This window comes from Aphelocoma coerulescens, chromosome 4, assembly GCF_041296385.1.
Source record: "Aphelocoma coerulescens isolate FSJ_1873_10779 chromosome 4, UR_Acoe_1.0, whole genome shotgun sequence".
NCBI classification, from domain to species: domain Eukaryota; kingdom Metazoa; phylum Chordata; class Aves; order Passeriformes; family Corvidae; genus Aphelocoma; species Aphelocoma coerulescens.
The window spans coordinates 29,503,608-29,531,500 of record NC_091017.1 but is presented as its reverse complement, the minus strand read 5'-3'; the positions used below and the strand labels follow the sequence as shown (position 1 = coordinate 29,531,500).

Below are 27,893 nucleotides of genomic sequence, written 5' to 3'. Positions count from 1 at the left end.
CAAGAAGATGGCCTGAAACATTCCATACCAATCCCAACTCAGGGAATCTCTTAACACCGCTTCATCAAGACAACATACAAAGATGGGGATGGTTCAGGACTAGCCATAAAAGCTGCCACCCAGAAAGGCTTATCTTATTTATCTGGAAGCAGAAGCCAAGCTGAGACACTAGCATAGTCCAGCCCATGTTAAGCTGTTCTACTCTGAGTGCAGAAGTATTAATTAGTTCATGCAAACAGTCTAGGCCATGCATTTGTAACTTTTATGAAAGGTCAGTGTTAATTTTATTTAACCACATGAAGTGCAGTTATCTGTATTGTATATCCATATAAACAAGGACAGTGGATCACAAGTTACCCATGCATTGGTAGGTTTTGTTGGTAAAGAACAGAAGAAATTTATCTGAAATCCCAGAGCAGATCTATTTTCTCTCCCTCCTAATACTTTAACTTGAAAAAAGTAAAAAAACTGACAAAAAAAAAGTGTTTTAATACAAGGAATGAAAAATTCTGTTCTAGCATAAGACACAAATTGAGTTAGAATTTCACAGTTTAAGACCTTCAGACGAGAATCTATGCCCTACAGCACATATATTATTCCTCCCTGAAACCTTCCAGATGAGCTCCATATCTCATGCAAAACAAAGAACACAAAAGAAACAGGTTTTATACACAGCAGTGTTACATTACAGCAAAGACTGCAAACAAGTCAGCCCCAAAAGCAGGTCCAACCTCTGAACAAATCCGACTGCCTTTTCAGATAATGCACATTGTGAGCTGCCTTAAGTATTGAATACTCAGATGTGTGGGTCTTATGCAGAAAAGAAGTGCCACATTTTTAGAATGAAGGCATCTGCCAAAGCCTATATTTTCCTACATTCCTGAGACAGCTTTACAGACTACATTCAAACAAATTATGAATTGAAGTTTAGCAGTTCAATTCCAACAGTAACTACCCTAATCTAAAAACGATTATTCAGAAAAAGTTCTCAGCTTCCCAAAGTTTCCTTATGTCTGACAGTAAGATTTATAAAACAGACTTAAACAGATTTGACACTTGTTCAATTCTGCTTCTATGGGACAAGAGCATAAACTGTGATCTCTTATTCTGCAAGGAGTCAGTCAGGACAATCACCTGAAATGTCCAGGATAAAAATTTGCAGTAAAATTCCTTAAGCATATTCAGACACGAGAACACTGAATATTCATACACACATACTGAAACACTTTCCAGAAGAACCTGAATTGCCTCTAAACCTTCAACATTTGATCTAAGGTGCAGACTTCACAGTAGGCAATTAAAAAAAACAAACACAAAACAATAAACAAACAACAAAAAATCCTTCCAACAAACACCACATAAAAAACCCTACTGGAACAGGTACTGTTCAGTCTAACTATACAAACCACTTTCTTAACATATACAGGAGACAGAAGAACACAAGATAAGGGGCTCACACACCCACAGACTCTTAGAGCTTTAACTGTTAGGTAAAAAGCTACATGTTCTTTGACAGGTACTAGCATGAAAATCTGACATATAGCTTGGTTATCTGCAAACGTATCTCACTCTATGGGTGCTGCCTGGCTAGGAGGCAGACCCATCTAAACAGACAGAAAGGTCCTCTCAGACAAGGCTAGACTTAACATTTTATCAGGCTGTACATTAAATATCAGGCTGAAACGGATTGACTAGTTTTGGTGCCTTGACATCCACAGAAGAAGAAGGATCTGCTGAGCTAAGGTATGTGTCAGTTCATGGGTACATCTGGTTTACATACCTTCAGTTCCCCAAACAGACTTGCTTCAGGTGAAACATCTTCACCTGTTCCCTCACACTAACTCTGACATTTTGCTCATAATGACTTTGTGTCAAAGATGATGAGACTTAGAAGATATCAATCAGCAGCCACTCTATAGCTCAAACAATGCCCAAGAAATTGTAAATGGACTTTCTCCGTACATGTACTTCCACTTTACATAGCTGGAAGTTTAAAATGACACAGAACTGGGGTGGAGAAGGAGAGAAGTAGAAGCTGCCTTTGCTCTTTAACTCAACCTTTGAAACTGTCCTAGACCTACAAGACTCACAAAAAAAAGGAGGTAAGAGGTGTGGAAACAGTCATAATAGGGACAAGACAAAAACATCATCCTAAATAACAATACATTTTCTGTCCACCAAGACTGTCTTTTACTGCATTGAATCACACTATTACAGATACACAACACCAAAAATACTGTCCTGCAGTTTACAAGCCTCTTGACGAAAGAAGAAAGCCTTTTTCTCAAATTGAAAACACTATAGAATATCACTATAAATACATGTCAGTACATTTTTCATGTTACATTCTCATCAGTGCATGACCAAATCATAAGCCATGTAATATCAGTCTAAAACCTGCTAACCAATACAAACCATTAAAATCAGAAGCACCTTCACAATAGCATTATGGAAGATTAGTCAAGATAATGGTTCTTTGAGCAAATTATGGAAGCCTAAATACAATATTCCTCCTGTAGCCATCCTTGTAACTGCAATAGAGACTTTGATAATAAAGAACTTTTTCTGCATGTTACACACATCACAGTCAAATTTTGACTAAGCTGTGTTGCCTCTATCACATGTTCTAGAAAGGCTTGCAGTGCTAAAAGCTTTGTGCCTGATTCTACTACCACAGGATGCAGAGGGAGAACAGGAAGAAAGCACACATGCGTGCACACTCAAAAGGAGTTATGGGTAAGGTAAAAGAACATGGTTCTAGTGTTTGCCCTTAATGCAGCATAACAGAACAGAGAGCTTCTGCTTTCCTGCCACTCTTCTCTGCCCTCTGGGCCTTTGAAAGGGAATAGGATCCCATTTTAAATTCAATCATTCAGTACTGAGCTCCTCAAACATAAGAGAGCTAAAGAGTTTAGTCAAACCGTATGATGTTTAAGAATTTATATTAAACTTTCTCTTAGTACAAATTAAGGAAAAAAAAACCAGAAGCTTTTTATGGGAACATTCATTCTGCATAGTAAAACTGAGCCATGCAGCTTACCTTGTTCAGATTGCCCAGCGACTAGGAAGTAATGTACACAAAGCATAAACTGCCTGCAATCTGTAAAATTATGCTTTTAAAAAAATCCAAACACTTCATATCAAAGAAAAATACTTTTAGAGCAAGAAGCATAATTATTTAGCCAAACTACTTGAGCTTTGCTATTTGACAGGTATTGTGCCTTGTGATGTTGTTGGTCAGCTAAGACTTACTTCATCCATCTTAACTTTTAAAAGTCAGTACAAGCTACTGACTTTATCAGAGAGAAACACATTATTCTACCCTACTTCACATAACTTGTTCCAAACAGAAGAATGAAGAAATGTTACTTATCATAACACTTATGCCTGTTTGCACATATAGAAATAGATGAGCCAATTTTTTAAGACCTGCATAGAGGAAGATGATGGTAATGACCATTGTTACTGCAGAAGACAAAACAAAGGCCAACAAGAAAATTATTCTCACTGGAAAGCACTTGCACTCAGCTGTGTAGCATTCAGTTTCGGGTCATAGTTATTGCTAAGAAAATTAATTCTGAATAATCTGAAAATTCAGGATACAATCACTACACTGGACAGAAGTTTAAACCCATAACGCTAAACTCTTCAGTAAGTTGCCTTAATATTAACTTCCAAATTAACTTCTAAGTTCACTACGGCACCTTGGAAGGAGCAATGTCTTTAATACTTCTTGCTCCAGAGCCAAACAGGATGCTACAGCCCTTCCTCTCAAGACTGAAGTCCATCATAAAAGTTAAAAAATTTCTAGGAAAACAAAAGCACTGGAGTGCTGTTTTTCTATGTTAGTGCAGGAGCACTTTTAATAGTCAATAATAGGATTCAAACCATTTCAGCCAATGTGCTCTCTCACAGAATGGAAATAGACAGTTTCACTTTGGAGGACCACCTTTAGCTTTCTGGCACATTTTCCACATCAAGTAGAGTTGATTTTTTTTTTCCCCCAAAAATTTCAAGATCATTCCCATAGCTGTGTGCAAAGTATACACATGCTTTTAAAGCATTTTGCAACAATTCTGTGAAAAACATAACATCTGCATTTCAGTAGCTACAGCTTAAGCAAGTGTATTAATTGTTACTTATAAATTAATAAGAGGCTAATTTTAGAGGCCGAGTTTTGGCCTCTAAAAGACCAAGATGGTATGACAGAAGACAAGAATGAACTCTTGTCAAGTGACACTCAAACTAATATACAAAATCTGAGTAAAATCAAATGAAGACAAGCTCATGGTTCTGAGAGTGGCATTGTAAGGAACTCTTACCTTGCATCCTTACAGATTAGTACAGTATTATAAAAATGGGAAAAACCACAAGCTTTGGTAGCACTTTTGTCAGGCTCCAAATACAAAGGAACTAAAAGTAAAATGAGTTAACTTTTTAAGCTACGACATATTGATAGTTTCTATACACTCCAGAAAAAGTTAACTTAGCAGAAAAAACCAGCACTTATGAACTAATACAAATTACAGTCATAAGAATTAATTTCTCTCAGTATTACACAAAAGAATGCCACCAAAACAAAACAGTGCTTTCAGAATTTCAGTTTCAATGCTTTTGATTTTTTACTGAAATTGTAGTACATAAATTTGAACCAGAATAACTGGCAGAAGATGAAACAATTCTACATTAAGCATTGTCTTAGCACTGTTAAGACAGTAACACAGCATTACAGTTCCTAAGATGTCCTTTTGAAGCAACTGCAGTGAGGGGAGCAGTCTGCTCCAATATAGTCTGTGCTCAATCTCAAACCAAGACATGGGCAGTGGTATTTGGCATAAAGCATCTACAGAGAGCGAGTGAAGTTTCCCATCTACAAGGCTGATTTGGGGAAGTAAAAAAGAAACTAAAAAATAATCAAATAAACTGTAATTACTGTAGAAGCATACTAGAGCTATCAACAAGCCATAGGATTATATCATGCCCTCCAGATGAAAGACAGAATTAATGACTATGAGGCATGACCTTCTCTACTGCTGCTTCTCTTCAGCAAATTATGTCACCTAAATAAGCAGGCTGTCTCATTATTTCTGATTTAACAGTAGTCTGGAATATTAAATGGAGCATACAGAGTTGAATTCAGTTTCTTGGACAGGACGTAAGCATAACATGGCTGAAACTGGGAAAAAAAGTCTGGAGACTCTGTCTCCTTATTTAGCTCTGCTCCACTAACCAATCGTCCAGCACTAGAGGGGACATAAGCAGGAACTTGGGCGTGTGCATAAGTAAACATTTTGTCACTGTTATGTACATTTCACATGACTGAAACAAACTGTGAGAAGTCGTTCAACACTCATCACACAACAGTTTAAGATCTTAGGAGGCTAAGCAGAATACATACTCCAAAAAGAGAAAAATTAGAAAATGCAAACATATTTCAACATAAAAAAAAAAAACCCAAGTAGCGAGAGCAGGTGTATCTATGTATTTCTTAATAAAGGACTTTTACACATGCAAGTGTTCTATTAAAGATTTTCTGGGGAGGTAACATATGCCAAAATACTTGTAATAATACTTCAAGGAATGAAAACCATTCCCATTTGCTTAGGGCTTTAATTTAGGTCTTAAAAGATCCAGGTTCTAGACAAGCTGTGCCAGAGGCTTGCTCTTTGAGGCTGGACAGACTTCTGCACTCTGACAGGATTAAAGACTCCCAAATTTAAAAAAAAAAAAAGCATAACTAAAACCAAACAAAATAAAAATCATTGATGTATGATCTAGCAAAACAAAAACCCATCCTTCTCTAAGTTGGACACTACAAATGCAAACTCCATTAAGTTTTGATAGCTCATAGTGACACTTTTCTATCAGAACTTGCATAAAGACAAACTGAAAAAAGGTACTAATACTGGGCTTTTTTATTTATATGGATTTAGTCATATTAGTACTTAAAACTTCACCCTTGGAATATTTAAGTTTACAGTAGCAGCAAGACTGACACAGGCCTAAGATATCAACAGGCAGTCGAGGCAAAAAGATTTTCTTTCCCAAATGCATGGAAGTTACAGAACTTTACATGGGCCATACTGGTTTATGAAACTAACAGGTAAACCTGCCTCTGAAACATATTTCACTGAGAACATTACTAATTGCCTGGGGACCTTTTGAAAACCACTGATCATAAATTGCTGCAGGCAGTCTGTAAATTCTCAGATTGGGGATTAGAAAAAACACCTTAAATATTCCTGTGGTTTTTAGCTCACTTTCGTTGATTTCTTTTTTGATATCCATCTCTTCCACCATCAAAGTAATCTTACTGTAGTTGAAGATATAGTTAATCATTATTTGTACTTCAAACTTTTTTCCCAGTTTCAGCCACGATACACTTACGTCTTATCTGAAAAACTGAATTCAATTCTGTATGTTCCATTTAAGATTTCCGATTACTGCTAAATCAAAAGTAATCCCGAAGGAATTTAGTTTAAATTTAGCCATTTTTAAGTAAACATATTCTTAAGTGCTCTGCACCAGTTCATCTTAAGTCACCCAAATTAAGCTGATGCAACTTTTGAAAACATCCAGTGCTGAGCCCAAGAGGCTCAGCATTTCCCCAGGGAAGAACAGGTGTACAACCCTAACCCAAATTTGCATCAGCAACCATAGACACAATAACACTGCAAAGCTTAGTGCGAAGCTTACTGCATGGCACAGAATCCTAGTAAGATTCAGCCTGAGGAAATCTCTATATATAAAGAAAAGGAAACAGAAGACTACAGAACAGAGCAGAATGAGATGAATTCTAAAGGCCAGAAGAAAAGCCAGGAACAGGAAGACATTACAATGTGCAACCGCAAAGCTCAGACTTTGGCACCCTCACAGGGCCACAATATCAGCAACTTTATTTTTGTATACAAACTCTAAAAAGAGTGAGATGTCCTTGAAATTTATACATGGCAGTTGAAAGTTAACCTGTTATCAGCTGGAGAGGGTAAGCAACAGCAAGGGTAAGTGACATCTGATTTTTTTTTCAGGTACCTTCAAATGAACTGGACATTCTCGCATTCTAGAGTTACATATTGGAGAAACTATTTTTCTGAAAAAATTAAGTAATCAAATACTGAATACATGCTTTTTTGCTATACAATTCTCTTGTCAGAATGAATGCAGTGAAGTTTTCCTGATTCATTATGCTCATTACCTTCTCTGAGGATCTAGACCTGAACATTGTTTCATTAAGAACCGTTCTATTTGCAATGATCACCTCAACAACCTCAGATACTCTGACAACTGTTTCTTCATCTGTAAAACAGACTAGACTCCAACATTTTTTAATGCCACCAGATTGTAAACAAGAGGACCCACTTGACACAGTGAAGCAGGAAGTTTTACTCAGCAACCACAAGCACCACCTCAAGGCACAGTAGTCTGCTTATTTTACAGATACTGCATATATGTTAGCTAGAGGGTAAGTACCATGTTTCCCTAAAGCTGATTCACTTTCACTATGTATTTTGGTCCTATTAAAATTCCTATCAACAGCTATAGACTTCCAATACCAATTACATTGGTAAGAAGTACTTCATTCTTTGTATTACTTATATCCCCACAAGATTTTAGGGAAGAGAAACAGTGGTAACTGTTAGTGTTAACTTAAGCAAGCATCCTCATACAGGACACTTGTGGTTATTAACATTCTTGAGCCTCACCAGAACAGCTGAGTTTCAGTGTAGTTAAGAAATGTCCAGAATAGACCTTCTGTTTGAAAGATAAGACAGAGCTATTTGTGTTACATAAAACTTTCCCATTAGCAGCTCTTAAGGTCTTCAGCATCTGCTGGGACAGTGGTGCCTGGATGCCCGACGTTCTTAGTGTGCACAGCATCTTTGGGGACAGTGGTGTCCATGGTACAAACAATTCTCCCAGCAGAGAGAGATCTCTGAAGACAGTGGACGTAGTGTTACATTAATCTTCCCAGCATCTGGCTGGACTAGTGCAATACCATAGCCATACTAAATAATATGTCACAGCATCTGTATTGTCCACTCGCCACAAACAGTATCAAGTAACACTGCAGGCCAACAGCCCACCAAAATTAGAAAAAATAATTCAAACAAAAGATTAATGCAATTTTATTACAAAATTCGTATCTTCAAAGTCTACCTCTGTTCCAGGAGACTTAAGTGCAATGAGCTACTTCTTCAAAAATCTTCTTTTACATTTTCTGTTCCTTAAAAAAGGCTACTCATTTTTTTAAATCCATTGCTTGTTTCAATACTTATTTTGTTTATCCTTAAAAAATCAATACACTATTTTTCAGTCTTCATACCTTTAGTATGCTATATTCACACACTGTAAATAAAGAACTCCAGTTTTTAGAATTAAAAATACTTGAGATTAAGTCTCTTATGCAGCTCTTCCAGAGATAGGGAGGTATGTGTATAGGCTGGGTTTTTTTGCATTGATAAGGAAATCTTCAGTTTTTCACAATACTGCATCCCCCATATAACACTTCTGATGTCTACTTGAAACATTAAGTTTTGAATTAATTTCTGTTTTACAAGATCACAATTACAACACACTTTTATAATGCAGAAAAGTAGATGCTTATCAACATGCCAACCATGGCTCAATATTTAAAATGTAGGGGTAGAGGCATTCTAGATTGAGATTACCAACCCATAAAAAACAGTAATCTACCTTTGCTCTCTTCAAGCTGTCATTTCTCCATTGTATAAATTCACTTCAAGGACAGCACAGCAATCTACCTCATTAGGGGCCTTTATCAGCTTACTATTGTTGTCCCCTTAGATTTTTCACCTAAAGTTTCTCCTGATCACCACTTGATTTGTCCAATACCCTCTAAGACTGACACACAGGGCACACTGGAATATTTCTCTGGAGGACAGAGACAAGTATATGTTTTTCAGTAGAATGTGATAATCTATGTCTGATTTTGAACTAACAACCTAAAAAGAAATAAATATGGAAGCAAGCTCATTGACCTTTCTAGCAGATTAAGACCTGGATTATTTAAGATAGGGCAAAATAGGGAATAAAAACTATTGGTTTCACAGCGAGAAAGTATTTAAGCCTACAGAGCCTCAAAAAACCCAGCCTTGTCAAATTATAATACACCTAAGCAACTACATTAAATATAATGAAAAAAAGCAAATTGATTTTGGACAAACCATTTAATAAATGTGATTTAAAGTGAAGATTGCCAGAAGTCCTGTAAGGCCTGCTGTCTCAGACGAAGTACTGTGCACCTGCTCAGTTTATGCTAATACTTCTACAGAACCATTCACTTGTATAATTAACTGTGCATAAATTAATAGTTGTCAAGTGATTTGAGGACAGATAGATATTTGATTTTCTAAGGTCTTCAAAGGAAATGAAATGCTTATAAATGGACAAAACTGAACAACAGCTATTCTACATTGTATCCTAGTCTTATTACCTTGCCGAAGATTAAGCATTAACTACTTTTCACAAGGATTTTAAGCTAAATTTATGCCAGAAACATAACATTAATAGAAATGCACCCTGCCACTATGGCAAGAAGTTTAGTTCAGCAGCACTTCAGGGAGTTTAAGAGTGGCTTCAACAGAGCACACATGCAACAAGGAAAAAGCCACCTATAACAAAACACCTTTACAACACCCTTATGATCCTTACAACAATACTTTATCTTCCTGAGCTGAAATCCCACATTCTGAAGTCCCCTCCTGAGCAGCTAGGTATGTGGTACTGCTCTAAGGGGTACGTACACATTGCCCACACCAAAAACATACAACTTAACTCAAAAATTAGGTATGTTCCATAAATTACATATTGGCAAGAGAAATTAAAACAGCAGGTGCCCTCCCTAGTTTGAGGGGCCTCAAACTCTAGAGACTGGAGAGAGCACAAGCGTGGGATTGCTCTTCCCAGTCTCTATCCAGTTGACACGTGTAGGTGTTCTGTGAAAGCGGTTCTCCAAGTGGGTACCTGTGGTATGCCACACTTTTAATCCACCTGTGCCGTTCCCAACTTACCTACTCAGCTGTATATGCAAAAGATTGCACTGCTGGCAGTTCCCCCTCCAAAGGCGGCTGGAAGTCTTTTTTGGAGCCTCAGGGCTCTGAGGTTTGGGCTTTGCAGTTCCTTATGGGCGGACACTCCCACCAATGAGGTAGCAGCAGGCAGAAGCAGCTAGAAAGTTTGCCACAATCTCTATCTTCCCCTGCAATTTGCTCCTCTCCCAGCCTCAGCCTCTTCTCCTTCCTGGCGAAAGGGACCGGCTTTAAGGGCGTCGGCGGAGGCGACACTTCTCGCAGAGGTTTCGTGCCTCAGCAGTGCCGCAGCTGGAAGGGCTCTCCCGCTGGAGGGCGGCTCCGGGCCGGGGGGCGCCGGGGGCAGCGCTCGTTCGGGGCTGCGGCCGCCGCCGTGTTTGCCGCGAGCCTCACGCTCGCCGCGGTGCTCCCTGACATCATTCATTCTGCTACGCGCACGCCCGCCCACTCCATTTCCAAGCAGTGACTCACCCCGGCGCTACCGCCGCCGCCGCCGTCCGGGGCAGGGCCGGCCGGACCGGCCGAACCTCTCGGAACCCCCTCCCGCCGCACAAGGTGCCGGCCCCGCCCGCCCGCACGCTCCCCCCCCCCCCCCGCACGCGCCCCTCTGCGCGCGCGCGCTGCGCGCCGCCCCCTCCCAGCGGGGCCGCGCGCCCGCAGCGCCCCGGCGCGCGCCTGTGCCAGGGCCGCGGGGGTTCGGCGGGGCCGCGACAGCGCCGGGCGGGCGCATCCCCCCGCGCCCCGCTGCCGTGCCCGCCTGCTTCTCGCCCAGCCCCGGCTCTCCCGGGGAACGCCTCAGCCCCGCTGCCGCCGGGCAAGGGACGGGTTAGTCCGCAAAAGGGGACACACACACCTGCACTGCCCCCCGGAAACGCCTGGTACGGGAGGGGCACGGCCCGCCCCCGCAGCAAGCGCGGGGGCAGGTGCCGAGGCCGCCCCCGCAGCCAGGCCACAGCCGAGCGCCGCCGCCTCCGCAGCCACGGGCTTCCCGGTTTTGCCGGGGGATTTGATTTCCCCAACTCTGCTCACATGACCGATGACTGTCACTGAAACCCCCTGCTTCTCAAGTGTTTCACCCCCGCCTCTGGACGTGGCGTTCCTTGGGCTTTTGTTTGGTTGGGCTTTGTTGTTTTTTGTTGGGTTGGTTGTTGTTTTTTTTTTTTTTTTGCGTTGGGTGGAGGGGTATCCCCCCCCCTTGTTTTCAAAAGAGTTCCCCCATCATTACGTAGCAGCCAGATTTTGTTGGGAGTTTTCCAGTGTAAGAAACACGTGATTGGCGGGGGAGGAAGGGAGGGGGAAGAAGGTGTCAACTCATCCCCACCGAAACACACCTGTCCTGCCTTAGTCACCCGGCTCCAGCGCCGAGCGCGCACATGACAGAGCGGCGGCCCGGCACACAGCGCTGGATTCGAGGAAGGCACCTGACCCTCTGTTCATCACACCCCTGGAAAGCCCCCTTCACCCAGCTATTGGCTATTCTGCTTGGGTTGCTCACACTTTGTTTTTTTCCACAAAAGCTTGGGGGAAGGGAAGAGAGAATCTGCTTTATTCCAGCACAGAGTGGAAAAATTTTCCGCACTCTCAGATTTCTGTGGGACAGGGAAACTACTCTAGTCCAACAGTGACAGCCAGAGCACTGCTACAGACAGAGTGCCAGGATTTCCAAGTTTTATCTCCTGCAGGCTTAATGCAAACAGTCTCTTATAACCAGATAAACAATTCAGCAAGGTTACTGCTGTTCCTGTTGCTAAGTGAATGCACATACACACCTGTAGTGCCGAACCAAAGAAGTCTGCTGGAACCTCACAGCTCTCTTTACTGCCACTGTGATCCCCCTGCCACCCCTCCAATTCTCCTAAGTGGGTAATGGCTTCTCTAAAATGAAATCTGAAAAAAAACCCCAAAGGTACCATGGGCAGGCGATTTGTTTTTAACTGATTACAAAGATATCTACATGTGCCTTATTGCGTACACAATCACATGCATGCCTTTGCAGAATCATATCTTACTTCAAGCTGTTATAAAGAGAGGATAATAACTGACAGAGTAACAGATCAAGGGTAGAGATAGCAATGCAAGTGAAAAAAAGAAGTATCTATAGGCAAACATAGCAAAGGCTAAACAGAGGCCTCCCGTAGTTTTCCTTAATAAAAAAAAAAAGCCACTTAAATAAGGTTGAAAGCAAAGACTGGAAACTTTACTGGCATTTTTCCAAATTATTTAGATAGATCAGTAAGCTGAAACACTGGCATTACTCTTAAATAATATTCTCTGAAGCACTACATTTGAGTAAGTAAAAAATAGCAGTACATTTTCTCACTCTGCTCAAGGCTACTCTTCACACCCAACCCCACAAGCCCATCCATGCAGATAAGAGGCTGAAGCGAAGAGCTCAGAGGTGGATCTGTGTGGAGCAGCTTGCAGGAGAGGGTCTTTAACTAATCTGGTAACAACTGTTTGCAAGTCCTGCATAACAACAAACCTTGGAAAGCAAGCAGCATATTTGTGAAGTCACAAAACTCGCCAGAGGAATTAGCAGCACATCTCTCGATCTTTACTTTAAACTAGATTAACTTCAGAAGATTGTTTTCAGACTGGAATTACGTGAGAGATAACACTTGCAAAATGATAACTTATTTTGAGGAAAAAGAAGCCTTGCACACACATACACAATTCCATAGGGAGATTCACATACAAGCCACATTCTCCTTCACCTCCCAGGGAGGCAGATGAGAGGGAAAGAGTGCAGAAACAGCTTTGAGGGGAAAAAATAAAATTACTGTTCCTTTCACTTGGAACAAACCCAGCATCTTTTTCATTACTGTTTACTTTTTCCCCCTTTCATGAGATCAGCAGGGATATTATTGGAAACAGTAACTCTATAAACGAACACAGACAGCCTGTACATTAAAATTCTGACTATTTCCAAAGAGACACTTGAGCAGTTTTCAAAAGCAGCTACCACCAGAATCCTATTTAGTTCTGCCATGGGAGAACTGAAGCTGCAAGATTGGGTTTGTGGTGGGGGGAAGCAAGAACCATATAGAAATTTCTAGTTCAAGCTGACTTTACAGTTTATAGACAGAATAAACAGTACTACTACAAAAAAAAAAAAAAAAAAAAAAAAAGCTTGTTTGTGTAGCCAAGCCATAGCAGAATTCTGTGCAGAAATTTGATAGGGAAAAGATACGTACCTGTGCTCACCCTAAGTTTCAGAACTAATTTACTGTATAAGTACACATGTTCTAAGGAGGCTCACACGTATTTGTAGCTTTTATTGCAGCTGTGTTAAGGGCAGATGAAAAGATACATAATTTATATTGAAGTATGCCATACACTCCCATAATTATACTCACAATTCTTCCTTGCCTTTTCTTCAAGTAGCATATGAATCAGGGTAATCATGCAAACTACTTCTATTCAGGTCTAACATTATATTCTGTACCCTGGTTCTCATGGCAGCCCTGTTAGATCTGTGAAGGTGCTAGTTGATACTTCTACCTTAAAACAGATGAAGTAACTCCAGAATGATTTATTATTCCCACTCAATTACGAAAGAGTAAAACACACTAAAGCCCAGAGTAAGCAGATTATACCACAAAGAGATTCTTCATCAGCATACACACTTGCTAAATCCTTAAACACTACCTAACAAAAATAAGTTCCACAGATTTGGAATTAGATGCATTTCAGCAATGACATGGATTCTAGATCTCTAGATTATTACTTTTGATTCATTCACTAGTTCTTTTTCATCATCAAGGGCTTTGGAACAAGGAGAAAGCTTACCTTGTAAGTTCACCATTAATGTCACTATTTTTTGGCAACTGAACAAGTGGATGAAAAGATAAGCCACAACAGAAATCATAAGACAAGTTTTTCCATCATAAGCACCAGTTCCAAAGTACACAGTCTCGCCCTACTACTGGAGAGGCTGGGGCCTTAAGAAACACGTTCATAAATCATCACAGATTGATCAAGCCCAAGTTCAGCTGCTTAGATAGCAATCCTACCTTAACAGGTCAATTCCCCAAAAAATAATTAAAAAAACAAAACAAACAAAAACCAAACTACTACTTACTATAAAGCACTAAGCTGCCAAGCCAAGCACTGCCATCCTAAGCACACAAACGTCGCTTAGCGCTACCACCTTGCACGAAGAGCCCGCGAGCAAAGAAACCCCAGTGCCGCTCACTGAACTCATTGGAGGCCGCCCCGTCCCCACGTGGGAAAAGCCGGAGAAAGCGCTCCCCGCCGGCTGCGCGAGGTTACCTGCGGCCTCCCGCGCTGGCCCAGCGCTCCCGGCCCGGCCCCGCTGCCCGACTGGCGAGGCACGGCTGCCGCCCGCCCTTCCCGAGCTTTCAAAGGAGGCGGGAAGCGGCGCCAGGCCAATGGCAGCGGGAGCCCGCCCGCCCCGCAGGTGCCCGGCTGGGCTCGGGAGGGAGCGGCCACCGCCTCTGGCTGCTCTCCTAGCGGTGTCCGGCTTGGAGGCGTCTCTGGAGACAGCAGATGCTTCCTTCAGCCACTCTCTTTCAACTCCCCGAGACTTACAAATCCGTGATTATTGTCTCCCGTTTGCCCAACCTTGCTGCTTTACACAGTTTACAGTCCTCGGAAATTGCTATATTAGCTGTTTTCATAACCAACAGCTAGGCAGAGATACTGAGTTTTTGAAACTATTTTTTCAAGGGCTTATGTGTTATTGAGAATGTCCCTGGATAGTTTCAGAGAAAAAAAAATCTGAAGGTTTGTACAATTATACTCCCTGATAAAGCTCATGAGAAAGAAAAAAAAAATCCAACTGGATTTAGACTACAGATTTTTTTTTTTTTACAAAGCAGTAAGTTAAAACAAACTTTGTACTTTTCCCTCACTATTTCACTTTCATAAACAGAAAAAGCTGTACCTCGAAGTTATCCTATTTTTTCCTTTGGATATATTGTGGGATTATAGAATCATAAAATCATGGAATGGTTTTGGTTGGAAGGGGACCTTCAAGATAAAAGTCCAACCCCCCTGCTGTGGACCTTCCACTAGACCAGGGTGCCCAAATCCCCATCCAGGGATGGGGCGTCCAGAACTTCCCCGGGCAACCTGTTCCAGTAATTCACCACCCTCACAGGGAAGAATTTTTTTCCTAATATAATTAGGAATGGGACAGAGCAGAGGGGTGTCTGTTTTCTTGTTTGATTTTGGTAATTCTTTAACTATTCAAACTATCTGAAATCAGACACTCTTTAGAAGCTGTGAAATAAGAGATCTGGTTCAGTTTCTTTCAACCAGTTTAATTTAAGACTGAAGCCAAAAATTGATTTTCTATCTAAAAATATATGCATCCAAAATCACTGTCTCCAGCTTCAGAGAGCTTTCTATACACAACAGTGGCATTTCAATAAATGCTTTTCTTGTATGAAGCAAGGCTTTGGCAGATACAGGAAGAGTGCAGGTACTTACTTGACAGAGGCTGTAGGGGGGAAATGGGAGATCAGGGAACAATGAAAATAAATTCTAATTTATCATCTCTATGCATGCAAGGTGATTCTAGGAAACTTGATGCAGATAATACCAATCTGAGCAATGCTGCTGACAGACCTGAAGGACAGGATACCAACCAGAGGGACCTAGACAAGCTCCAGAACTGGGCCCATGGGAATCTCATGATGTTTAGCAAGGCCAAGTGCAAGGTGCTGCACCTGGGTCAGGGCAACCCTCAGTACCAACACAGGCTGGGAATGAACAGACTGAGAGCAGCCCTGCTGAGAAGGATTTGGGGGTGCTGGTGGGTGAGAGGCTGGACATGACCCAGCAATGTGCACTCAGCCCAGAGAGCCAAACGTGCCCTGGGCTGCATCCAAAGCAGCGTGGGCAGCAGGGCCAGGGAGGGGATTCTGCCCCTCTGCTCTGCTCTGCTCTGCTCTGCTCTGCTGAGACCCCACCTCCAGTGCTGCATCCAGCGCTGGGGTTCCCAGCACAGGAAGGACATGGACCTGTTGGAGTGAGTCCAGGGAAGGCCACCAAGTTATCAGAGGAATGGAGCACCTCTCCAGTGAGGAAAGGCTGAGAAAACTGGGATTCTTCAGCCTGGAAAAGAGAAGGCTTCAGGATGACCTAATTGGTGCCTTCCAGTACTTGAAGGAAACTTATAGAAAAGACGAGGCAAGATTATTTACAAGGGCATGTAGTGACAGGACAAGGGGGAATGGGTTTAAATTGAAAGACAGTAGGTTATATTAGATATTAGGAAAAAAAATCTTCACTGTGAGGGTGGTAAAGCACTGGAAGAGGTTACCCAGGGAAATTGTGGATGTCCCATCCCTGGAGGTGTTCAAGGCCATGTTGGATGGGGCTCTGAGCAACCTGGTCTAATTGAAAGTGTCCCTGCCCACAGGGATCTTTAAGATTCCCTTCCAAGCCAAACCATTTTATGGTTCTGTGAAACTGCATCAAGCAGAAGAAGTATGGGAAATGTTCTCAGTCTCTTTTGGAAAACAGGTAACATTTTTGGAAACAACTAGAAGATCAGAAGAATGATGCTAGGCAGCTAAAAAGTCTTATTAAAGCTTTTCTGTAACATCATAAGGATTTCTGGATATGATATTAAATGCATAAAAAATAAGACTGCTGTGCTGTAACAATTGTCACAGAGTCAACTGACAGGTGAATTAGCCCGTTTTCTTTGCTATTCAGCCTTATCTACTATATCTTCTCTTCATGCTCCTGAATAGTTTTCCTCTCTAACTCCTCTGATCCCATCTTTCCTATGTAGCTTTCTTTTAATTTCTCAGCCTTGGATTTTTTTGCAGCAGACCCATATTCTGAAACAGAAGAGTTGGGCTAAACCTCTGACTACTAGACAACAACATCTTCAACAAAAAGTTTATAGGGCTTTCCCCCAGTAATGCAAAACAGAAACCCCTAAATTTTAATATAAACTGAACAGTAGCTGAACAGATCAATAGATGATCTCCATGTGTCTCTCTGTGTGTGAGCTGGGAAAGGAGAAGAAAACAGAGGGAAAAGGAAGAAAGACTGGAACATGAATGGGCAATACAAAACTGCTAAGATTTACCCCTCCCCACTGAAGTTTAGGAGCAATATAATTTTTGTATCATTATCTTACATTTGAGGATTCTATTAATATGAGAACTTTTTTTTAGAAAAATTTATTTTTAAACCTAAGCAGCTGACACAATTGCATGAGGGACAGGTGGCCTACTTTAAAAAAAAAGTGACTGCTGTTATCATTTGAATGTAAATTCAGTATGAAACACATGGAGAGATCTATTGTACTAGAGTTACCTCCTGTCTAATCTGCTGTCCTGGCTCTAGTAGCAGGCAGGGCAAGATGCTTCAAAAGAGGCACAGCGGCAATATCAGTAAAACCTGGGAAAAGGACAGAAAGGAACAAAGCATCCTTCTGTCCTAGCTGCTTATCTACTTACCCTTCCAAAGGAGATGAATAGAATCATTAAAAGTGGAAAAGACCTCTAAGATCTCCAAGTCTAATGGTCCACCTAGCACCACCACCATGCTCACCATTAAACCATGTCCTCAAGCACCACATCCACACATTTTTGTAACACTTCCAGGGTTGGTTCCTCCACCACTTTCCTGGGAAGTCTATTCCAATGCTTTACAACCATTCCATGAAAAAACTTTTCTTAATATCTAAGATAAACCTCCTCTTGTGCAACTTGAGGCCATTTCCTTTTGTTTCCTTTCTGCCTAGCATAACAGGAGATGCATTTTCTCCTTTTACATAAAAAGACCAGCAACCAACAAGTAGATCTTAATGAAGTTATGCACTTAACACCAAAAGACTGCTGCTTTTGGTGCATTTTTCTTGTTCACAAGTTGTGATGCTCCTCAATTATGTAATACCTTAACACAATCCCATGCCTATTTCTCTAAGGGTTTAAGAAAGTTTGAGGAAAAATGCCAGAAGGTATACAAAATAATCTCAAATGAAATTTCGCTATTATTTTGTGCAAGACTGTAGAATAAAGTCTGACTGTGAAATAATGGCTAAAGACATTCTGACAGATACCCTTCAAGTAAGCGAATGAGTCATGAACCTAAAAGGTAAAGAAGCTAAACACAGAACTGACTCATATATCAATTCTGAATTTCAAATAGGACATGTTTCTTTGATATGCTGTGTATGAGCAGGGCTTTAACATGTCTTCTTTTTCACAGGACCCAAAAGATAAGTGAGTTTGGTAAAAAGATGTATGTAGACTTTTATTCCACTGCATTTGAAATGTATTCAGAAGTATTTGGGGCTTATTCTTACTTGGGAGCAAAATTCTCTGGTGCCACTTAATAAAGTCATGGCTAAGAGATTTAGTGCAAAGGCCACAGTCAAGAAAATGTTGTTTAATGGATACCTTTTTAGTCTGAAAAGCGTAAGTCTTTATGCCAGTTTCTATGTATCATCACACAGATATTATTAGATGGCTTCTGATGGCATGAAGCCAAGGGATCCAGGTATTGTTATGTCCTGACAAATGTACATTTACTGTCATAAAAACATGTTCTAAAGTGTCTTTTCCTTTGATTCATATTTTTAAATTGATTTGGAGGAGGACGCAGAAAGGGTGAGTCAATACAGGGAGAAGGGTTCTTCCTCTCTGATAAGAAAAAGGATGAAGCATCTTCTCAAGTGTCTAGCTTTGGAAGAGGGGCAGATCTCAGAACAGATGAGGAAGCTGATAGTTTTCCATGAAATATCTCAATGGCAAACACAATAGCATAATCTGGACTTTTGGTGATACAAGTTTATACATAGCAGACCTCTGAGATGTCTTCATTGTCAAGAGTCTAGATTCTTGTTCTGCTCTTATAAATAAATCACAAGGAGTTGTAAATATAGATATCTACAAGTTTGCACACACTAGGAAAGGCAATAGAAAGTAAGATGGAAATGGAAGTATGTTTGGTAATCTGATGTTAATGGGAATCTTGCATCTAGTATGAATATAATTGATACTGATTAATTATGCACCAAGCTGATTTGGCATTGTGCCAGTTCAGGGATAGGCATAAAAAATATGAAAGCATTAAAAATCCACATTGTAATAGGCTTTGAAGAAGGAACTGTACTGAAACCAGAAATATGAGGATCCTTAGCTTCCTTTCAGAGTATGAAGAAAAGCAAGGCGTGTATTACACTCTGGAGAGTAGTACTTTTTTCTGACTCAGGAGTAACTCTGTGACTTGTGGAAATACTGTTGATCATATAACAACTATGAGAAAGTGGTGGCAGCCACTGCTCTGACAATACCATCCCTCGTAAGTTACTGACCAAATGTAATTATTGAAAAGAAGAAGCTTTTTAACATGTCTGCCTGAACCAAAAGCAGCCTTTGTTGATCACCTCAGAGAAATAACTCCAGACAAGTATTTTTCTAGTCCATCTGGAAAAACTGCAGTACCTGTGGTCTTTTCTAAGGCAAAAAAAAAAGCCCCAACAAATGAAAACCAAGAAAAAAAACCCTCTGCAAATATCCAGTATGCATTCTCACTCAAATACCTTATTTCTACTCTCCTTGATACTTGTATTTTCTAAATATTATTTTCTAACTTTGTTAATTTCTTCACAAAAATGGGAAAGGCTAATGAGAATACCAGAAAAATATTGCAACAAGAGAGAACTGTGCCACAGTAGGCAGTCCTGGCTAAACATGGTACAGTAGTCACTGGGAACACAGTTAATTAGCACCTCTTTCTTTACCTTTCTGCTGGGGCCTGGGACACATGACGGCTGGGAATGGCACAATCCACAGCGCTAGAAAAGTATTTTCACATCACCCAAGAGTTGTAAGTGGAGTCTATGTACTGATTTCTGAAGATTTCATGCTGCAGTGGTTATACAAGTTGATTAAACATCGTATTTAGAGGTACTGAGAATTTTTTTTATTCTTTTTTAAAACCTATTGCTACTTAAATTTGAAATGCCTTACTTTACATCTTGAGGACTTGTTATTTTGCTATCATATGGAGACAAGTAGAAGGACAAACTAGAAACAGTCCTTTATATACATGTCCTTTTTTGTGATTCTGACTCCTGTTACAGACAGAAAGAGAGGGAAACCAGATTTTTAGAGTAGGCACAGGATACCTCCAGCAGCAAAAAATATTAAATCTGGGATGTAAGGTGGAATACAAGTGTCTTATACTCCTATCTCTGGAATCATCTGGGGATTAACAGCCTTTGAAACACAGAGCTCTTGGCTAAGAGATCATGATCTAACTCACACTGGGCATCCTGGGAACAGAAGAAGAACTGGAGCCCACCAGTGGCCAGTGTCAAGCACTTCCTTCCACTCTTTTCCTACACATCACAACAGTCCATATGCTGATGCTAACAGGTTTATGATCATGCAGTCCTTTATGCAGACATCAGCTCCTGGGGTAATTTTTGTTTCGTGTATATTTGTCTTAAAACAGTTGCATTATTTACTGGTCATTTGTACACTTACATTTTACTTCTTATAATGGATTTGTGGCAATAACTCTCAGACAGAGGTTTTAAGCCACTATCCTTTAAAAATTGCCAGGCAGGCTAGGGCACAAATGGGATGAATGCAAATACTGCTGACTGTGACTGCCCAACGAAGCTTAAAGGAAATACATTTGTTCTACTTAGCTAAATTTTCCTTGAGACTATCAGAGCTACATCTCACTTTCTGTCCTTTCAACCTCCTCCTCAAAGTCACCTCAACACTCAGTTCAGACCAGACTGCCCAGAACTTTGTCCAGTTGGGTCTTGAAAACCTCTGAGACCTTGAAGTCTCTCTGGGAAGCCTGCTCCAATACTAAAGTATCGCCATACTGAAATACATTTTCTTTGCATCTAGCTGGAACTCCCTTTCTCCATATCCGATTGCTGTTTCTCATTCTCTTTTCTTGTCCCTCTGTAGAGCCTGGCATCAGACTTTTGGTTGGTAACTTTCTCCTGAGCATTGGAAGGCTGCTCTAGGCCTTCACTAGGGCTTCTCTTCTGACAAACTTATTGTCTACTTTAACTGAATGTCCACTAAACCTGTAAAGTGTTTAGGGAGGTACTGGATAAAAAAAATCCATGCAAATCCATAAAGTTCTACAGGTCACTGATAATATTCTTGAAATCCTACTAAATTTCTACATTATAAAATATTTAGAAATATGTGTGTGGACTTAAAATTTTTAAAGAGAAATCAAACATTTTAAAGAGAAACACAGGATCATATTTTATGATACTTAGCAACCAAGTAGGTGGTGTGTCATAATTGCCAGCTCTTTGTTGATCTAGGAGGGGGTTTCCAAAATAAAATGGAAGAAAGCCCCATATCTCTCTTTCTGTATTTTGGGATAATGTGGAAAAGGCTGAGAACAACAATTTATCTTCTGCAGGATTTAAAATGACAACTTACATTTTCTTAATCAAGAATAGAAGATGTAGTATGAGAATAATAGTTATAAATACTTCATTTTCACACTGACTATCCAGTTATAAAAAACTTTAATTCTTACTGATGGTAGAATCCAAGTCAGTCATTAATGTGCAAACTCGAAGGCTTGAGTGATATACATTGTGACTGCTTCTCCTCTGCCTAAATTTACTATAATTTTCCCTGTTCATTATTATTTTCATCATCCTCCTCTGCTATTCCTTCCCTGTGCTCTGCAGATTTTTGAATGGCTGAGGTGCTTTCTGTATATTCTTGCTTTAATTCAAGGTTTGTATGACCTGCCTTCTTTTCTTTATATGACTCTCGAAGTGACAAAAAGTTGAGATTTTGTTCAATAACTTAAAGACTTAAGTTAGTAGGAAAATGAAGATATGGCTATTTTTTCCATATTTTAAGGGTGTCTTCTTTAAGTGTTAACTTAATTTTCACATAATTTTAATGTTTCCAATCTTTTTTTGAATATCAATATGTAATGGATATTCAGTTGATTTTTCTAATAATTTCTTATTAGTAATAAAATATTCAGGCTTTTTATCTTTAGGCATCCAGGCTTTTGTAGAAAGGAAAATATGTATGATTTTCCCAGTTATTAGATAAAAATGGGATTGTACAGTAGTGACTTCTCCAAGGTTCAGCTGCGTATCAGAAAGAAGATGAGGTTTTCTGACTTCAGCTTACTCATCTATATACCACAAGCAAACATCACACTATTTTTTATCAGTGGGAAATCTAGTGCATCTAGAATAAATAAATCTTGGAAATTTGAAATAAGCTCAGAATGAAAACATATTAGGATAGGGGGAGTGCCTGTGTATGTGCTTGCACAGATATGAGACAGATCAGGCCTCTGGTGTTTGGAGTATGAGAAGAAACTTCAGAATCAGAAAGTGCTGGAGTAATCCCTTTAACACAACTACATTATAATATTATTCCAAGAATATTTCAGAGGGAAAGAAGGCCACATAAGCCCACAGTGTTATGCTAAACTTTTTTAGCCTACCAAAAAAATAAAATACCAAACTTCATAGAAGACAGGGAACACTGTCGATCTAGTATTTGTCTTAGGATTTTTAAATATAAGACTGGAATTCCATTTCTAGGTCTGCTTTGCAATGTTGGGGAAGTTGCTTCTAATTATAGTTTATATATATTTTCACTGGTTTTTGACAGCCCAGTTACCAGGGGCCTGTGACCAGCCTCCTCTATCAAAGATTTTGATGGGTTGTGACTGTATTTGGAAACTCTCAAATAAGTTTATACATATCTTTTTGGGGGGAACCCGTCCCCTAATTTTTCTTCCCATTGATCTGTCCATTTTTTAAAATACTTTTGAGATGCTTGCCTAAAAGTGAAGACCTGGAAAACTGACTGTATGTCTGTACTTGTATTTCTGACTAGGAGGAAAAAGTTTATATAATTTTTTGACTTCCCAGGCTATTTCATGAGTATATACTAAACAGGTTGGTTGTTTTTTTAATATACAAGTACATTGCTTGTGTTGTATGTACTGCTAATGTTTGCTCAGCTAAGACATGGACCATAGCATCCTAAGCCCTAATGGATGGACACTTGTATTAGTTGCAATCATTACAGCTTTTAGAAAACCCCTTCTCAGTTTACAGAAATTAACTTTATAAGGGAAACTGCGGGGACCTCTATGTTTCAACAATATATCCTATACGGTTTCTAAATAAATAAATAATAATTGAAAAAACACCTTGACATCCCTCATACCAAATGCAAACATCAATAACAGCAATGGAAAAAACTTGGATTAAAATAATGCTTCTTTACATCTGAAAACTTGTACAGCAGTACAAGTTAAAAATCCTAAAATTACATTGACAACAGCAGTGAAAAAAAAGAGATTCACCTTGTTAATGACCTCTGTTTTGGCAAGATAATAAGTACGAGAAAAAGAGGAGATCATTCTTACCATAAACAGGAAAAGAGGCTTTATAACAGCAGCCTTTGCTAGCACCTCTAAAATTAACTCTGGGTCAAGCTTTCCATGAGAAATGCTTTTTTTAGAATTAATACAGAGCAGCTCAACTGCAGACACATTAGAGAATATATTTTAAACAAGTCAGTCTGGAAACCAGGTTTTAAAATAGTACACATGGAAACAAAAACGTAAATTTGTACAGAGTATCCATTTTCTCTTATAAATTTTCTGGCCTAAAGTTCTTCCCATCTTTCCCTGTGATTGGAACATAAGGTAATTTAGGCCACAGTTCTCTTTAAATTGTAGCAGAGGTTAGCTTAGGTTAGAAGGCATCTCTGGAGGTCATACAATCCAACCCATTGTCAAAGCTGGGCTAGTCAAATATTTATTTTCTCTGAACTTTAAAAAAAAATATGTATTTCATGCTATTTTTGGAACAAGGCAAACCTTTACTATATTATCTTACAGTGATGGGTGGTAAACTGCATATACATGTTTTAGAAAAAGGTTGTGAGGCTTCACAATAAAAAACATGAATGTGTGTGGTAAATGTAATCTGTCTTAAGATGTTGCTGTTTACAGCAACTAATCACTTACACTGGTTTCTGCCCATTTTTTAAGATTGATCAGTTAGATTCCAGATAGATATTAATGTCAATTAAATTTTCAGGTTAAATACTAGGGCATCACTCTATTCTAGGTTCTCCTGTTTTCTGTTTGGGTGAGTTGCTTCAGTCGTAAAACCTAAATCTCATATGTAGAACTTCAAATCCAAATAATTCTAGACAGAGCCAGCTATCATATTTAATATCAATATTAACTTTTGAAGTCTAATTATAACAGTATAAAGACTAATCTATGTACTTTGTAGAACTTGAATATTCACAAAGGTCTTCCTATGCATTTTTCTGCCTGTTTGTAACCAAATAAGTCATTTGAGCCAAATAAGTGTAGGCCATCTAAATAACTGCATTTCCTCCCACCCAATTTTCTTTTGTGCATAAGTACATAAAAGCATATGTATGACAAAGTATGTATCAAACATCTTGCTACCATCATTATGAAAATACAGGTTTTAACTATTAGCATAGTTACACAGATTTAAAATAGAAAAAAAACCCTGAAAAATGAATAGCCATTATTTTTCCCTAAGCAGAGCACTGAAAAGCAATTTTTTCTTTTCTTCTTGTATCTAACTTTGTAATTAGAAGAAAAATAAAAGAACAAAAAATCAGTATTAACTATTTAATTAATGGATAGCTTGTATGAGTTAAAGAAAATAATCTGTATTGAATTGGTGAATATGTTTGCAATTGGTTCTCCAAAAGGAACACTATGGCATTTTGCAGTAGCTGGCATATACAGCAGTGGGTATGTTTTATATCTGCATTGATCCTTTGTGGTATCTTGTAAAAGAGCTCTTTAAATTATTCATGTCTAAACCAAATTAGATTCTAGAAAAATACCTTTAGTGAAATCCATTTTAAGGGCAGTATAATGGTAAGGTCAGCTGGCTTAACTATAGTGATTTCTAACAATCATTCAGTTACTAATAATACCTCAGTCACCATGTAAAAGCCACCCTAAGCCCCCGAATATAAAAGCAGTGGTGCAAAATAAGTTTAGATAACAGGCCTTAGAAGGCACCTTAATGGTCTATCTCTGTCCCAGAAGTACGAGCCTATTATGTTCTTTCAGGGCAGGAAACAAAACCATGTGGATAATAAATGACCAGTCCTAGAGCCTTGAGACTAACACTCTCCAACACAGTGAACAGCGTCATACGTCGTCTGTTCCCCTGAATAGGGGCTGCACTATAAAGCAATTTAATGAAATTACCCAGGTTTGCAATTTTTTAAAGGAATGGAATTAGGCCTTCAATGGGCGTTCTGAAACAGTACTGGCCAGAGTCAATAGTCTTCTTGGGCTCCCCAGTTTAACAGTGCAGAAACAAAACCAAGTTTGTAAAGTGCTCATCTGAATGGTTAAATGAATATGTAAACACATTGTTTATAGAAAACATATACATACAAAAACTGGTAATATTATTTGAATACACTAGTAATTGTGTTCACTTCCTCTGTAATGGAGGATACTTGAGTACTGGGGAGGGAAAAGGTACTGACAGCTCAAGACTAGGAATAAGCATCTGTTAGTCTCTCTTGACCAAGAGCAGAGCCATTGCTACACAGATACTCCTAAAGAACTGCTACAGTTTCAATTTGTTTTTCTTTTCATGAGCGTTTCCAAGCCTATTGTGCAAGGCATTGAGCTGCCAGCAGGTATAACTATGCTGTCTCCTTAGGCTGAGGTCATCCTGAGTGGCACATAATATAGTTGAAGTAGTGTAGCTGTTGTAGCACAAGAACACTCTGCCAGCAAGTTGTCCAAATATTTACCTACCTTTACAGGCAGCTTTTACAGCTGACATGAACTGCTTGCTGCCATGACTACGCTGTTTCCAGTGGCTGAGCTAGTTCATTTGAATCTAGTTTGAGTTTCTCTTTAAAACTCTCCATATCTCTACAAGGTTTGTGACCTTAGTTACCAATATGCAATTTTTTTCTGTTCACTTTCTATAGCATGTAAAACATTGGATTAGAATTAAGTTAGATATATCAATGAGAAAAAATCTTACATATAAAACACTATTACTCTGTGACAGTGGTAAAGGGATTACATGATAAAACTGTAAAACCAGCTGAATTTTAAGGTGCTTCTCAAGATGTCTTAAGGCCATTACCTTTTCAGGAAACTCTCAAGGCATTCCAGGATTTCAATTTGTGCTATGGAGAGTCTTATAGTGTTTAGAATCTGTGAGTAAAGTCTGCACTGTTCCATTTTGTTGGTGGTTTGTTCTGCTTTTACTTTCCTGTTATGTATTGCTCCTGATCTAACATAACCCTTTCTACTGCTTTAGCATAACACAATTCATGTTACTATAATTAAAGCTGCACTGTTGAACTGGTGAATGGGTTAGATGCTGGATGTAGAGTGCTTGATTTCAATTCTCTACTCTGTACCAAACTCAGCTGTATTTACTCACCCTCCATTTTAGTGAAGCATGTCTGGAAAGACCTGTAAGGAGGGAAGAGACCAATAAAATTTATGTTAATTACTACAATACAAAGCCCCCTATTTTTCAGTTACTTCATAAACTCCTATGTAACTTGCCTTTAGATAAATCACATTTATAAACATAAAAATAGATCAACTTGTTCAAATTGTTATGGTTTATTATTTGACTTAAATGCTCTATTGCAAACTTCCCTTGGATTGCCTGGTTCTACATATTCTTCACTATAAACTCCTAAACATTTATATATTAAATATTTGTTATTTATTGTTAAATATATATACACAGACAGACATTCATGCAGCTAACTCTTGAAGTATTAAAGCCATGTTCCAAAATTGTTAATTTTCATATGAAGGAGATGCAGCCAAGTTGCAGATTATGAAATTCATCTTGTCTGGTCTGGCTTTTGAAAATGTTGGTATTTCCTGTAAGTCATGTAGGCTTTCTTTACCCAATCTAAAAAGACTGAAATTAAAACATGCCATTCAAAAGCAGCTCAGATAAGCAATTTTCTCTTCTCTTTCTTATAACTACAGCAGAAGAGCAGGCAACTATCTTAGTTCTGATATATTCTCAACTGAAGTTAAATGAGATGAAACTTACCCTATCAGACAGATCTGGGTTTTCTGATGAACATGTCAGAAGTAGTTTATTTTCTTTGTCCTGAAAGAGGCAATGAGGTACAGCTTCAAATTAAAATAATCTGGCACTGAAATTAGTGAACAGCAAACAGTCTCTCACTTCGAATTCAGTCTTATTTTTTCCTCATAGTACATAGCACCCACTCAATTTTTGGTATTGAGAGGGAACTCTTATGATCTGGATTGCTGTCAGTGGTGTTCTTCAACAGAAAACATTTCTCTTGACTGTTTTTAAAGTGGTTCAGTGTGCATGTACATAATGTTTTGGCTGCACCAGTTACCAAGTTGAGAAGTTTTCAGGCAGGATCAGTATTTGGAGGAGTATTACATTCCAAAAAATACCTTCTTCAGACATCTAATAAGGAACATTGAAAGACATAAGGACAGTATTGTTCCTGAAGTCTTTCTTTGAGCTCCAGAGAGTCATCTTTGTTTCACCTTCATTGCTATGTTTATTAAAGTTCAAATATTCTCAATAATTTTAGATGGTGAGCTGGTACACAGTATCAGCATGCCATAATTCCCTTAATTCAGTGTTGAGTTTAATATATACATGATATAGGGAAAGCCATACTATTGGAAAATTCTACTCTCTTCCTTGGCAACTGAGAGCTGAGAACTCCTGATGGGTATGATAAATCCTAGGGCACATTCACAAGTACCCACACTTATGCTCTTGAATAATCTCAGTAAATTATTTAAGTAATTGTAGTTGGCTTAGTGGTT

The 27,893-nt window shown here is 39.2% G+C and overlaps 1 protein-coding gene across 4 annotated transcripts in view; it reads right to left on the bottom strand.

The window, feature by feature from the left end:
- Window positions 1–26,511, bottom strand: part of SGMS2 (sphingomyelin synthase 2) — a 56,636-nt gene extending 30,125 nt beyond the window's left edge. The window contains exon 1 of one of the 4 annotated variants that reach the window (XM_069013313.1): window positions 26,494–26,511. The gene's annotated coding sequence lies outside the window, so the exon portion shown is untranslated. Of the gene's footprint in view, window positions 1–10,031; window positions 10,515–14,130; window positions 14,298–14,321; window positions 14,379–26,493 lie in introns of those variants that run through there. The other 3 variants (XM_069013310.1, XM_069013312.1, XM_069013309.1) reach the window with 3 other exon arrangements.
- Window positions 26,512–27,893: the final 1,382 nt, after the last annotated feature.